The sequence below is a fragment of the Lontra canadensis genome, unplaced genomic scaffold (assembly GCF_010015895.1).
Source record: "Lontra canadensis isolate GAN:19392208 unplaced genomic scaffold, GSC_riverotter_1.0 scaffold82, whole genome shotgun sequence".
Lineage (NCBI taxonomy): Eukaryota > Metazoa > Chordata > Mammalia > Carnivora > Mustelidae > Lontra > Lontra canadensis.
The window spans coordinates 4,206,776-4,219,904 of NW_022631076.1; positions in this window are offsets into that span (position 1 = coordinate 4,206,776).

Sequence of the window (13,129 nt, forward strand, 5' to 3'; positions counted from 1 at the left end):
TTCATGGTGCACAATGTTTAAATATAATGGAGATTTCCAAGTTCCTATTTTGATTATCTTTTTTTTTAATTTTATTTATTTGAGAGACAGAGTGGGGAGGGGAGAGGAGCAGAGGGAGAGGGACAAGCAGGCTCTGCGCTGAGCGTGGAGCCTGACACCAGGCTCCATCCCATGACACTGAGATCATGACCAGAGCCAAAATCAAGAGTCGGTTGCTCAACTGACTGAGCCACCCAGGTACCCTCCACTTTGATTATCTTAATAGAAACTTTCAATCCTTCATTCTCTTATATAGCTATGTGTTAGTATATCCTTCTTTTTGTTCTGATAAGCAGCAAATGGAGGCTAAAGTCCCAATGAGAAAGGATCCTAAGATCTTTGTGTCCATTACTCCAACAGCAACTACCTCCTAAAACTGTTTGGGAAAAGTTGGGAGAGGTAGAACCTTTGTTCTACCTTGTTAACCTTTGTTAACATATTTTTCCAGACATTTGCCAAAAAATATATATTTAACAATTAAAAAAATACAAAGAAAATACAGACACCTACCTATATATCCACTGCCCATCACGATAAGTGGAAATTGTGAATACATTTGAAGGCTTATTATAAACTTCCCAAATAATATTTCCTTCCCCCACAAATAGCCAACACCCAAAATTACCTGTTTGTCATTCCCTTGTTTTTCTTTATAGTTAGACTCCACATCTATATAACTTTAGAAATGTAAGTGATAAAGGTACAAACTGTATGCTTCTGGACTTCCATTTATTTACTTTTATTTTTAAGGTTTTTTGTTAAGATAAACAATGCTGCTATGAGCATCTCATCCATGCTTCCCGGCACTTGTCTTGGAGTAGAGTTATTATGTTCAGGGTATGGAGAATTTAAACTTACTGGAAAATGCCAAGATATTTTCCTAAGCGTTTGCACTATTCTGTATTCCTACAAGCAGAAATTACCCATTTTTCTAGATCGCTGTCAGTGCTTGGATTTTCAGACTTTTACAAAACATTTTCCAATCTAATCCTCAGTGTAGCTTTAATCTGGACTTCCCTGGTAATTAATGTAGCTGATTGTTTGTATGCTGACATGTTTATTGGCCACTTATATTTCCTTACGTCTTTGGGCAGGGTAGGGCTTGGGAGGTTCCCCCAACCAGGATGGCTCTGATGCCTGAGAGACACAGAAATGCCATGTCACTTCCCTGAGTTACCATGTCCAGGACAAGCTGGGGGATCAAATGGTTCACAATAATTTATCAATCCTCCATGAGAACCATGAACTAAACCAGAGATAGCTTCTCACTCGTAAAGAATAACAGTGTATGGTTTGTAGAAATAAAATGTAAGATTTGTAGTTTCTGGGATTCCCTAAAGCAGGAATTTCACTAACAAGGAACACGTTCCTTCTGGAGGCTTGGTGGGTGTGACTGAGACTCATTTCCCTGCCTCTTTTCAGCTCCTGGAGGTCATCTGTGTTCCTTGGCTCATGGCCCTTCCTCACCTCTTGCTTCTGTCGTCTCATCTCTTACTACTAACTCTGACCGCCTACCTCCCTCCTACAAGGAACCTTATAATTATTTAGGCTCACTGATCCAAGATAATCTTCCCATCTCAAGACCTTTAAGTAAATCATATCCACAAAGTCTCTTTTGCCGTGTGAGTCACATTCACAGGCTCCACCATTTAGGATGTGGACTTATCTGGAAGGGGTCCTCATTCAACCTGCTGCAAGAGGCACTAAAACTTCACTACCTGATGAGGGAAAAGAAACCTGCTAATGTTATTGGGATTGAAGAGAATGTGTTTCTACAGTCGATTTAGTGAAAAGCAAGCCTGATAATCAATAACAACGAAAACTAAGTGAGATCGCCAGCTTCCCTATCTGCTGCCTGCTTGTCTGCGTGTCTCCACAGCAGGCTGGACTTTCTTCTACCACGGGCTTTATCACACAGTATTAAAATAGTCCATCCCAACCCCTTCCCCTTGAATTCCCAGCATTTAGCACAATGCTGGGTACTAGGAAATAGTTCATACGTGTTTGTGGACTAGGGTGAATGATACTAGAAGTATTTCCTGTTAAAAGATCATGCTTAGCATAATGTCTTGAAAACATAAGCATTCAGTTAATGCGTGCTGATTCATCTGGCAAACCGAAAAGACGGAGGCTTCCTTAGACAGGAAAATCCTATTTTTTAAAGTAGACTTTGTTGACCTAAATAAAGAGGGAAACTACGACCAGCTCAAAAGGGTGAGTTTATTTGGGAATAGCCTAAGCCTTGCAATTTGAGACACACGAACTGTAGCAAGCTACGGGTGAGCGTCTTGAGGGTTTGGGATGAGCTGTATTTACAGGCAAGGTGTGTAAAGAGAGCTCAGTTGGAGTCTGTTAAAATAAAAAAGAAATGAGACCAGTTTTGAAAATTCCCTGACCCGTCACAATTAGTCCAGTCATACAAACAGCTCAAGTCAGTTCATTTTGCTAAACCAACACTACCTGAGTCATTTCTTGTTCATGCTTCTAGAAACCATAAGCAAAATTTTCCAAGGTTGATATGAGACAACAAATTTCCAATTGTTTAGGAAAATTTCAATATTGGGGCACCTAAGTAGCTCAGTCAGTTAAGCGTCCCACTCTTGATTTTGGCTCAGGTCATGATTTCAGGTTGTGAAGTCAAGCCCCACGCTGGGCTCTGAGCTGTGCATGGGGCCTGCTTAGGATTCTCTCTCCCTCTCTCTCCCTCTGCCCCTTCCTCCACAAAAGAGAAGAAAATTCCAATATTATGAGTTTTCTGTAAATCAGGCCATCTATATACCACCCCCAAATATCTAAGAAAGTATCTATGTCTTTTGCAAAATAGAAGGAGGTTTTGAAAGTATTTAAGTAGGATCAGTAAGCAAATATAAATTAATAATGAAGTACTTCAGTATGAATTGAACTGAACAGCCATTTGTCAGAGATTCCACATTTGGCTCTTTAGCTAATTAACCAAACCAGAGAAACCCAAACAAACTGACACTAAATGGAACTAGGAAAGAGGAATTTGACCTTCTTTCATTCCTAAGGCTTAAATACCCAATTGCATAGCTCACATTGAGCTATGTATAGTTAGTAAGCATTTTCTCAAAGAACTTGGTGCCATCATTTCAAAGCGCAAAGCAAATATTTTTTAAATGACTTTACATTTCTCAAGAATGAAATCTACAAAGCTCCAGCATGATGGGGCTGCCACCTCCTTTCCAAATTCATCTTCTTCCACTAACTAGCTCCAGTCACACGACACTTGTCGCAGGCACTGAATACACCAAGCTTTTTCCTGTGTCTTTTTTGTGCCTACACAACTCTTTCTCAGGGCTCCAAGTGCTTCGCTCCTGAAAACAACCAAACAAGACACAATGATGACCACCGTTTTGCAGAGGACATCAATAACACAGTCAAGATCACAAAGTTAGCACTGGCAAATGAGAGCTAGAGCAGACTAACTTTAATCCTGTGTTTTCCATCTGCTAAGGTGCCTCTGTCTAGAATTATGGAATTTATTTGCATTTTCTGCCTACTTCACTAGCATGTAACATCCCCGAGTCAAGGACTCTGTCTGTCTGGATTACTACCGTGCACCTTAGAACAGGGCCTGGCACACAGAAGCTCTGTTCTGAAGTGTTTGTTTAGTAGATGAGTGAATGGATGAGTGAGTGAACATACTCTCAGAGTTTACAACAGGAATGAGAAAGAGCCATGCCAGCAACACTTGGAAGGGAGCACCGAGATAAAAAGTCTTCTGTGAGGGTCTCTGCACAGGACAGAGGGCTAAAGGCTGCACCATGGATTTTACCAAGGAGAATCAATCATCCACCTCACCTCTCTCTGGGGTTCCAAGGGTCTTAGGTCTTGTTTAGTAGGAGAAACAAGTAGGGTGGTAGTGGGAAGCGGGAAATTCTACCCTAATAAGACTCTTCCTCATTCCTCACTCTATCCCAGAACCTTTCCCTGTGTCTGTTTCAGGATAACATTAGGGAGGTCTGGCTCAAGCTTGGGGAGAAGACTCTCCGAAGCATAAAATGAGAAGAAGGGGAACATGAAGAAAAAAGGAGCATGGTATCCCAGAGTCTGGGGGACTGCCAGAGAGGGGACCTCCCTTTTCAGCTTTGGAGCTAAAAATGTTATTGGATTGAATGGTCATTTTCTTTCAAAGGTTAATGGTCCTATCAGGTTTCTTGATATGGAATATTGTCACTGCCAAAGAAAAGGTTTTTTAAAAGCCAATATACCAAATCAATATTAGGGAAGTTGTTCGCATTTTGGTTGTCAACAGGCATTCTGCAGAGATGCCTGGGTAGCTCAGTTGGTTAAGCATCTGCCTTCAGCTCAGGTCATGATCCCGGGGTCCTGGGATGGAGTCCTGCATCAGGCTCCTCCCTCTGCCTGCTCTACCTGCCACTCCCCTTGCTTGTGCTCTCTCTCTTTCTCTCTTTCGATGACAAATAAATAAAATCTTTAAAAAATATAGACTTTCTGTAAATAGAAACACTGCGCTAGTGTTGGCATAATTGTATGGCATAATGTTCTGTTGGGTTGAACACAAAGGCAAGGCACCCAAGAGTTATTGAGTAGAAGAGGGGAGAGAGGCGGCCCTCCAGGCAGATGGAGCACATGTGTTGTGAAGGAGAGGCAGGAGAAGACATGTGAGTGACATCTGGGGAGTCACTAAAGGCCTGTGGGACAGAGCAGCAGAGTACATGGGAAGAAAAAGGGGAAAGAGGTGAGGATGGAGATGAATGTAGGTTTGAGACCATACTGGGCCTTGTAGGCTATGGGAAGGCAAAAAATAAATAAATAAATAAATAAATAATACAGATTCTTCCATTTGAGTTAAGAAAAGTTCGCATGCACTCTTTCATTTTAAAAAGATTCTCTGGAAGCCATCAATAGGGGAGAGTGTGTGTGAGCAGAGAGCAGGGAAGCCTGTTAGGAGCTATAACAGTAATACATGTGACAAGTGAAGTAAAATCTCACCAGTAGAGTTAAAAAAGATGGAATTGATTCAAGAAACAGTTCATAGGTTAAATGGAAGAATTATTGACCCGTTGGTGTCAGGATTAAGGGAGAGGAGAAAATGAAGGGTGACTTCCAGTTTTCTGGCTTGTGACCTCATGGTGGTGGCACTAGGGAGCAAAAGGAGTGAATCTAGTGGAAAGTATAATTCCAAGACCACTATGTCCTGCCCTGGACTTTATCTGGAGTCTGTACATCTGGTTTCTACTAAATTTTTCTCCTTTTTTGCATGTCCTAAACACATCTCAACGTTCACTGGGTGGATCTGGCTGGGACTGAGGCTCAGGGACTTGGATTAACCTTAATATGCCTGTTTATGTACTCTTCCCCAAGAACACTCACTGGGAAGAGGAGGAGGAGTACAGAAGACATACTGTTTGACCTAACCTGAATTGTGGCTTTCTAGGATAATGATGGAAAAAGGGGAGGGGATCCAGTTATGTCTATAAGTGAGGCTGCTGATCTCAAGTAGAGAGGCAAGAAAGTGACAATGCTTGAAGGAGAGTGATTTATTGGGAAAACAGGAGCATTAGCAGTCCCAAGGAAGTCCAAAAAAGCTGTAATGGAAGTCCAGAAATGGGATATCCAGAAAAGGATGTGTTTGTGGTCAGGGTACACAACTGAAGATTAAACTTACAGTGGAGGAACTGTTCCTATAGATGACAGGGTCTAGGGTGAAGCTATCAGGAGGAGAAGAGAGAGAATCAGGGGCAGAAATTATGGCTGAAAACCTGGTCTAGGAAGCCCAGAGAATTCCAAGTAAGATGAACCCGAAGAGCCACACCAAGAACATTACAATTAAAATGTCAAAAGTTAAGCGTAAAGAGAGAATCCTAAAAGTAGCAAGAGAAAGCCAAATTGTGTCATGCAAAGGAAACTCAGTAAGTTATCAGCAGATTTCTCAGCAGAAACTCTGCAGACCAGAAGAAAGTGGCAGGACATATTCAAAGTGCTGAAAGGAAAAAAACTCCCAACCCAAAATACTCTACTCAGCAAGGTTATCATTCAGAATTGAAGGAGAGATAAAGAGTTTTCTAGACAAGCAAAAGCTTAGGGAGTTCATCATTACTAAACAATCCTTGCAAGAAATGTTAAAGGGACTGCTTTAAGCTGAAAAGAAATGGCACTAATTAGTAACAAGAAAACATGTGGCACAACACAAGAGCAAAATGGGGTCACCTTGCAAGCAGGTAAGAATTCAAATAAAATTTTTATAAATTGCTAAAGGCCAAGTGTGATCTAGTATAAGAATACAGAAAGAGTGGGATCCAGAGACAGAAGGTGACCTTTTAGCCAGTAACAGGATCTTCTCCATGGATGGACACTGGGTGTTCATAGGAAAGATTGAGGACAGTGCAGGAGATCAGAGAAGTTGCCTTGATGACGTACGCTTGGAGAAGAGGAAGAAAACTCCACTTCAGAAAAGGTGTTTGCTAAGCACTCTGCTATCCATTAGTAAAGAGGGATTCAGCAGAGTACAGTTGAAAACAGCTTTAGTACTCAAAGAAAGGTGCCAAACCACATAACCCCACAGGTAATATTAGGGAAGTCATTCTGTAGGGTTTAGCTACCAACCTGGGCTTTAAAGGATGGTAAGAAGTAATTCAGGTGAAGAAAGAAGAGTGCTCCAGGCAGAGCCAATAGCCTATGAAGAGACGAGTTCATTAGGAGCAGGTTGGAAAGAAACAAGAAGGTAGATGTCATATGGGGAACTAGATTTTATTCTAAAGGCTATTTGAAACCATAGGATTCATTTAATTATGTGAGTAACAAAATAGAGTCTGTATTTTTGAAAGTTTCCTCTAGCTGAAGCAGGGAGAGTAAGTTGAAAGGCAAGAAGAGAGATGGAGAACCCAGACTGGAAATTGAGATGAAAAACCAATTTTGAGAAATAGTAAAGAGATAAAAGCAATGTTGGGTCAACACAACATCTAAAATTTCAGCTAACAGGATTTTCAAAGTATAGCTTTTGTAATTACCTACATTACACTAATAGCTGAAAATACCCACTGGTACATCTAAGCAGCTGATTGAGGATTCTAAGCTTGTATAAACATGAAATAAGTGTATATATTTACAAAATCCTGTTCTTGTTTTCTGTCAGAGGTGAGTCAGTACCTGGATCCCACCTTTCTTTTTTTTTTTTTTAAAGATTTTATTTATTTATTTGACAGGCAGAGATCATAAGTAGGCAGAGAGGCAGGCAGAGAGAGGAAGGGAAGCAGGCTCCCCGCTGTGCAGAGAGCCCGATGCGGGGCTCGATCCCAGGAGTCTGGGATCATGACCTGAGCCGAAGGCAGCGGCTTAACCCACTGAGCCACCCAGGCGCCCCGATCCCACCTTTCTTTGGAGGCATCTGTCTTTACTTGAATTTTAGGCTGGTAGACGTCCCTGTGCGGTCAATTTTCTGGTGGGTTAAAAACTGTTGTGATGTTGTAGATTATCCAGCTCCCTCAAGTTAGGGTAAAAGTGATGCTCTTTTCAGCTTCCTACATCTTAGGACACTGGTGTTTCAGTTAACTTCCTTAACTATTCTGAATCATAATTTTCTCCTTTATGAAATAAGGACACCAACACTTCGCCCATTGAATTGTCCTGAGAATTTTCTGAAATGTAAAGCACCTGTTCTGTAATAGGTGCTTATTAAATGTCTTTCTACCCTCAAATTACCCACCAGTGTTTATTAGGGACTCATTAACTCTCTGTCACGTGAGTCACGTTTCTTCTATACACTTCAATGACTCTTAGCGATTTTAACGTCCCTTTCATAGAACTTGTTTCAACACCGGTTTTCAATCTTCCCAAGATTAAAATGGTTGCTGGAGGTGACAGGGATCACAAGATTGTAACCAGTACACCTGATTAAAATCAGTCTCATATAATATGGGAGTCCTGGGATTTCTTTTGCCTTTCATTCACTTCATTGGTTCATTTATCTCTCATTGGATATTAGGCACTAATAAGAACTGGGCTAGATATTACTCCAGCCTGGTCTTCATGGTACTCTTCACAAGGGCATGACAAGGTGGGGAAGATTCAGGGCAATGGCAAATCATGTATAGAAGCAGTCCCCATTTCAGAATGAAATGATAAATTAAGTTTCCACTCTACCTTAAAGAATGAAAAGTCAGGACCATGGAAAAGGTACTCAATGAAGCAGGGATACTGTTAACTTTCTGGCCCTCACAGACCCTGTTCCTCTGCCATCTGCTCCCAGATTCCTGTCACCACATGATGCATGAACAGCCTAAACCACTCCACTCAAGACTATCTTTCCAGGGCACCTGGGTGGCTCAGTGGGTTAAGCCTCTGCCTTAGGCTCAGGTCATGGTCTCAGGGTCCTGGGATCAAGCCCCACATTGGGCTCTCTGCTCAGCAGGAAGCTGCCTTCCCCCTTTCTCTCTGCCTACTTGTGATCTCTCTCTCTCTCTCTCTCTGTCTTTGTGTGTGTCAAATAGATAAATTAATTAATTAAAAAAAAAAAGACCATCTTTCCTCATCACTGCCCCAGGCAGAGGTCTCTGCCCAACATGCTCCCATGGTGTCATTTACAAAATTCATATAACTATTTTCAAAAGAGAAGAATGTATGCTAGATAGGTGATCTGTATTTGCCGAAAAAGATAATCCAGTTTTCTTTAATAACATTTTTTTCTGAAATTGTTTCCCTGATAAGAATATAACAGAAGATGTGGAAAATACAGGAAGGTATAATCAACTCCTCAAAACTGCCTGATGCGTCACTGTTTGAGAGAACCATCTTTTAGTATATTCCTGTCTTTTTATTTTAAAATGATGCTGTGTATTTTATAATCTACTTCTTTACTACATTTTCAAGATGTTTGGAAATATCATGACTATATTACATTTCATTATGTAATCCCTCTGCTTTTGGATATTTTTTCCAATATTTTGCATTTGTAAGCAAAATACAAAAATTATCTGTACCGTAAAGCTCTTATTTTTCTGTATTTCAGATATTTCTTTAGCATAGATTCCAACAATGAGACTTACTCTGACAAAGGGTATAACATTTTAAAGTTTTCAACACACATTGTCAGGTTTTTTCCCCTCAGTACATTTGGACTGATTAATAGTGCCATGTGCCATCCACATACTATAAGATTGTCTATGTCATTTCATGCACATCACCATGTATTTGATTCCCAAAACCCTTTTTAAAAAAAATATTTGTTATTTTATTTTTAAATTATTCATGTTGAAATTTTTTTTTAATTCCTGAATTATTATTTTGCTTGTTCATATTATTTGTTAACATCATTTGTACAGATAATTGAAGAGAACTGAGTGATTTTCTGAGAGTGTAATATCTTTAAGCCTATATATGTCTCTCTTCAGGGGACAGAGTATATCTCTGCTTACTCCCAAGGTTATGACTATCCCTCAATTCCAAGGGATCGCAGCTATAGGAGGACAAGTCTTGTTCCTTGGAGGAATTTTTTTGGTATCTCAAAGAAGATGAGGACAGCAAAAGATGAAACTTTCCTGCAAGGCCTATGGGGCTCTAGCTCCCAGCAGCTCAGAGCTGAGCCCCAGCACTCTTATTGCTCAAATGGGTGAACTACTCAAAAACCTATTCCTCAAAATGAAAATCAGAGTTAGAAGGGCCTTCCTTGTTTCTCTTAAAGTGACTGAATCCTAGCAAAAGGCCGAATTGATGAAAGTAGATCTTAAAAAGTGTGTTAAGAGTTGTTGTTTTTCTCTGGGATGAAATCTGAGCATCTTGAAAAGGATCCCTTGGCCGCATGGAGCGGTTTCAGAACATCTGAATATCAGCCAGCCTCAGCAATGGCCCAGGACGTGACTGTTCTTATCTTTACTTGAAACTGTTTTCCACATCCATTTTCTAGAAGTAGACCTTTAATACTGACTTTGAGAAAAAAATTCATGGTAGCTGGAGAGCAACCTTTTGTCCTGATGTAGACGAAATTGCGGTGACTCTAGCAATGACAATCCTAAATAAACGGTCTGATATCTTCAGCTTCACTGCAAGTGGCCCCATATTTTATACTACAGAGGGAACAGAAATGCTGATCAGAACAGAATCCTAGATTGCCAAGTTCTAATGGCACTCTATCTCTTCTCAGTCCAATGGCTGAAATTTTTTAAAAATATTTTATTTATTTATTTGTTTGTTTGTTTGTTTTAGAGAGAGAGAGAGCACAAGCAGGGGGAGGGACAGAGACAGGGGAAGAAGCAGACTCCCCGCTGAGCCGAGAGCCGGACGCAGGACGATCCCAGGACCCCAAGATCATGACCTGAACCGAAGGCTGATATTTAACTGACTGAGCTAACCAGGCACCCAGAAGTCATCTTAAATTAATAAATGGGAAGGAGTTTCAATTTGTGGGCCAAGATTAAGAGGGGTGGAAGCCAATCAAAATCTCAAAGGGAAATAAAAGAGGAACACTCCGAGAAAACCAAAGCCTGTTGCCAGTAGCACTAACCTAAATGAGAAAACAGGAACACTATGCCAAATCAGCTAAAGAAAAAAGAGATAAGGCAGCATCCTGGAGAACTGAAGCTAAAAATAAAGATCAGAGTCCGCCAGGTGTGGTCTTGAAGTCAAGTAGAGAGGGTTTGACCACAGTTTATAATGTTTGGTATATAGGCAGCATTTATCTGGGAAACAGTGCTTTATCTGTCTGAAAGCAGTTGTATTCAGAAATGCTGCCTGGCAGGTAGCTAAAATCATAGGAGGTATTGTCTGTGATGTAACCACAAAAAGGTTTCAAATTCCTGTAATATGTTAGGGAAGGGAAAATGTACTACAAAGTTTCAATGAAGTGCTAGCTGAGATCTGGAAATGACAAGGAAAGTTGTATAAAGTTTCAGTAGGTAAAGAGTGGAAAAACATTTCAGAAAGGCTCTCAAGCCAGGAACCAGACCTGCCCTGTGGAGAAGGAATTGCTGAGAGCTGTGAATGAGAGCACAGGCCACTGGGAGGAGGCGAGTCTCAGCCAAGCAGTCCCTGGCATCTCCGGGCAAGACTCCGGGCAAGACTCTGGCAAATCAGTCCTAGAGCTGCCAGACCAGAAAGGCAGTCCTCCCAGCAGGGGTCCGGAGCAAGTGATCAGGACGGCAGGCTGAAAAGTCAACCAGCAGCCAGGCCTTGTAGCACACACAGCCAAGGGTAACAAGGTCAAAGCCAGGGGAGCTGCGGTTCAGAGAGGAGACGCCCATCACTAGAGGTGCAGACAAAGCAAAAGCAAAAACAAAAACAGGCAGAGATTCGCGGCCCAGTAAGAGGATTGTGGGAAACATAGGATGTGAGAATAAGAGATCAGAATAGAGGCCAGTGCAGCCAGGTCTGCAGTGGGGAATTGGAGGAGGATCTCCTACACTGTTGCCAGCAAACCTGCCTTAGTATTCTGCTGTAGAGACAGCTCTAACTCCAGACTCTTGCAGAAACCAAAGGTCCACAGTGGGCCATCATACCCCTCTCAGGGCTGCAGCAAAGGTGCTTTGGGACCTAGTACTTGGACATCTTTCCCAAACGTCATCTCCAGAATTACTGCATCTTAAGCAGTAGATAATGTTTCCTCCTCCCCACAGGAGACATTTGGTAACGTCTGAAGACATTTTTGGTCATCCCACCAGGGGGCAGATGGTACTGGCATCTAGTTGGGAGCAGGCAGAGTTGCTTCTAAACATGTTCGCATCACACAAAACAAGAATATGACCCAAAATGTCATAGTGTTGAGGTTATAAAAATCTCCTATCGAGTGTCTCCACCTCCACTCCAGTTACTTACTATTTTCCATGACCCTATGGCATTTATTAACTACAGGAAATTATCTTGTTTATGCATTTGCATATTTATTGCCTATTTCTATCATAAGGGAAACTCTGATAGCTAAAACCTTGTTCTTATTTATAGCTATATTTCCAGAACCTGACATGCAATAGGTACTGAATAAATATTTGTTGAATGAATAAACTGAAATGAACAAACAATAGAATCAATGTACGAAAAATGGCAAAACTACAAACCGGAAAAACTTCACTCCAAACCCTGTTATTATGAAGTAGGTTCAGAAGAGTTCCTGATTGAGTTCAAAGGCATGCTACAGCTAGTATTTTGCACCTGTATGTATTAAATCCTCTACTAGGGAATAAGCCCCTTGAGGTCAGAGTCCATATCTTCCTCCCCTCAAGCACAGAGCTGAGCCCAGATATGGCGGAAAGAGCGAAGACCTCAGCGAGGTGCCTGTGAATCATCACTCATGCACGGTTATGTTTTAATAACATTTAAGAGCTAAACCAAATATAATTATTTGAAATTTAAAATAAATATCTATTGGGGTCTACTAAAATGCTAGAGGGATGGAATAATAAGTGAGAGAGAGGGTTTATTTTCATGGTTCTTGTGTAGCACAAGCCAGCTACCATTTATCTCTTTATTCAATGTGTATATCTTATGGACCAATTATATTGCAGCCCAAGTCAATGTTAACATTCTTTATCAAATAAGCTGTAGATGTACCTATTTACAAGTGTGACTAAACTTTGGATCATTTATCATTCTGATGACGAGCAAACCTGTTACAGAATCACAAAATGTAACTCCAAGTCAGAAACTGAAAAGTCTAATCAGCGATGTTTTAAATATCTCATCCAAAGATTTAAAGAGCTCATAAAACAGCAAGAAGAGGGGGAAAGGCCAATGTGCATTATTAAGAATCTCAATTAATGGGGCACCTGGGTGGCTCAGTGGGTTAAAGCCTCTGCCTTCGGCTCAGGTCATGATCCCAGGGTCCTGGGATTGAGTCAGGCTCTCTGCTCAGCAGGGAGCCTGCTTCCCTTCCTCTCTCTGCCGGCCTCTCTGCCTACTTGTGATCTCTGTCAAATAAATAAATAAAATCTTAAAAAAAAAAATCTCAATTAATGTATTTACTAGAATATCATTTCTTCTAAGCACCTATAATGACAATAACATCTAGTAAGAATTAACAATGAGTATTCACTCTGGTCCAATTTTTTTTTCAAGATTTTATTTGTTCATTTGAGAAAGAGTAAGAGAGAGAGAGCATGAGTGATGGGGGAGAGGCAGA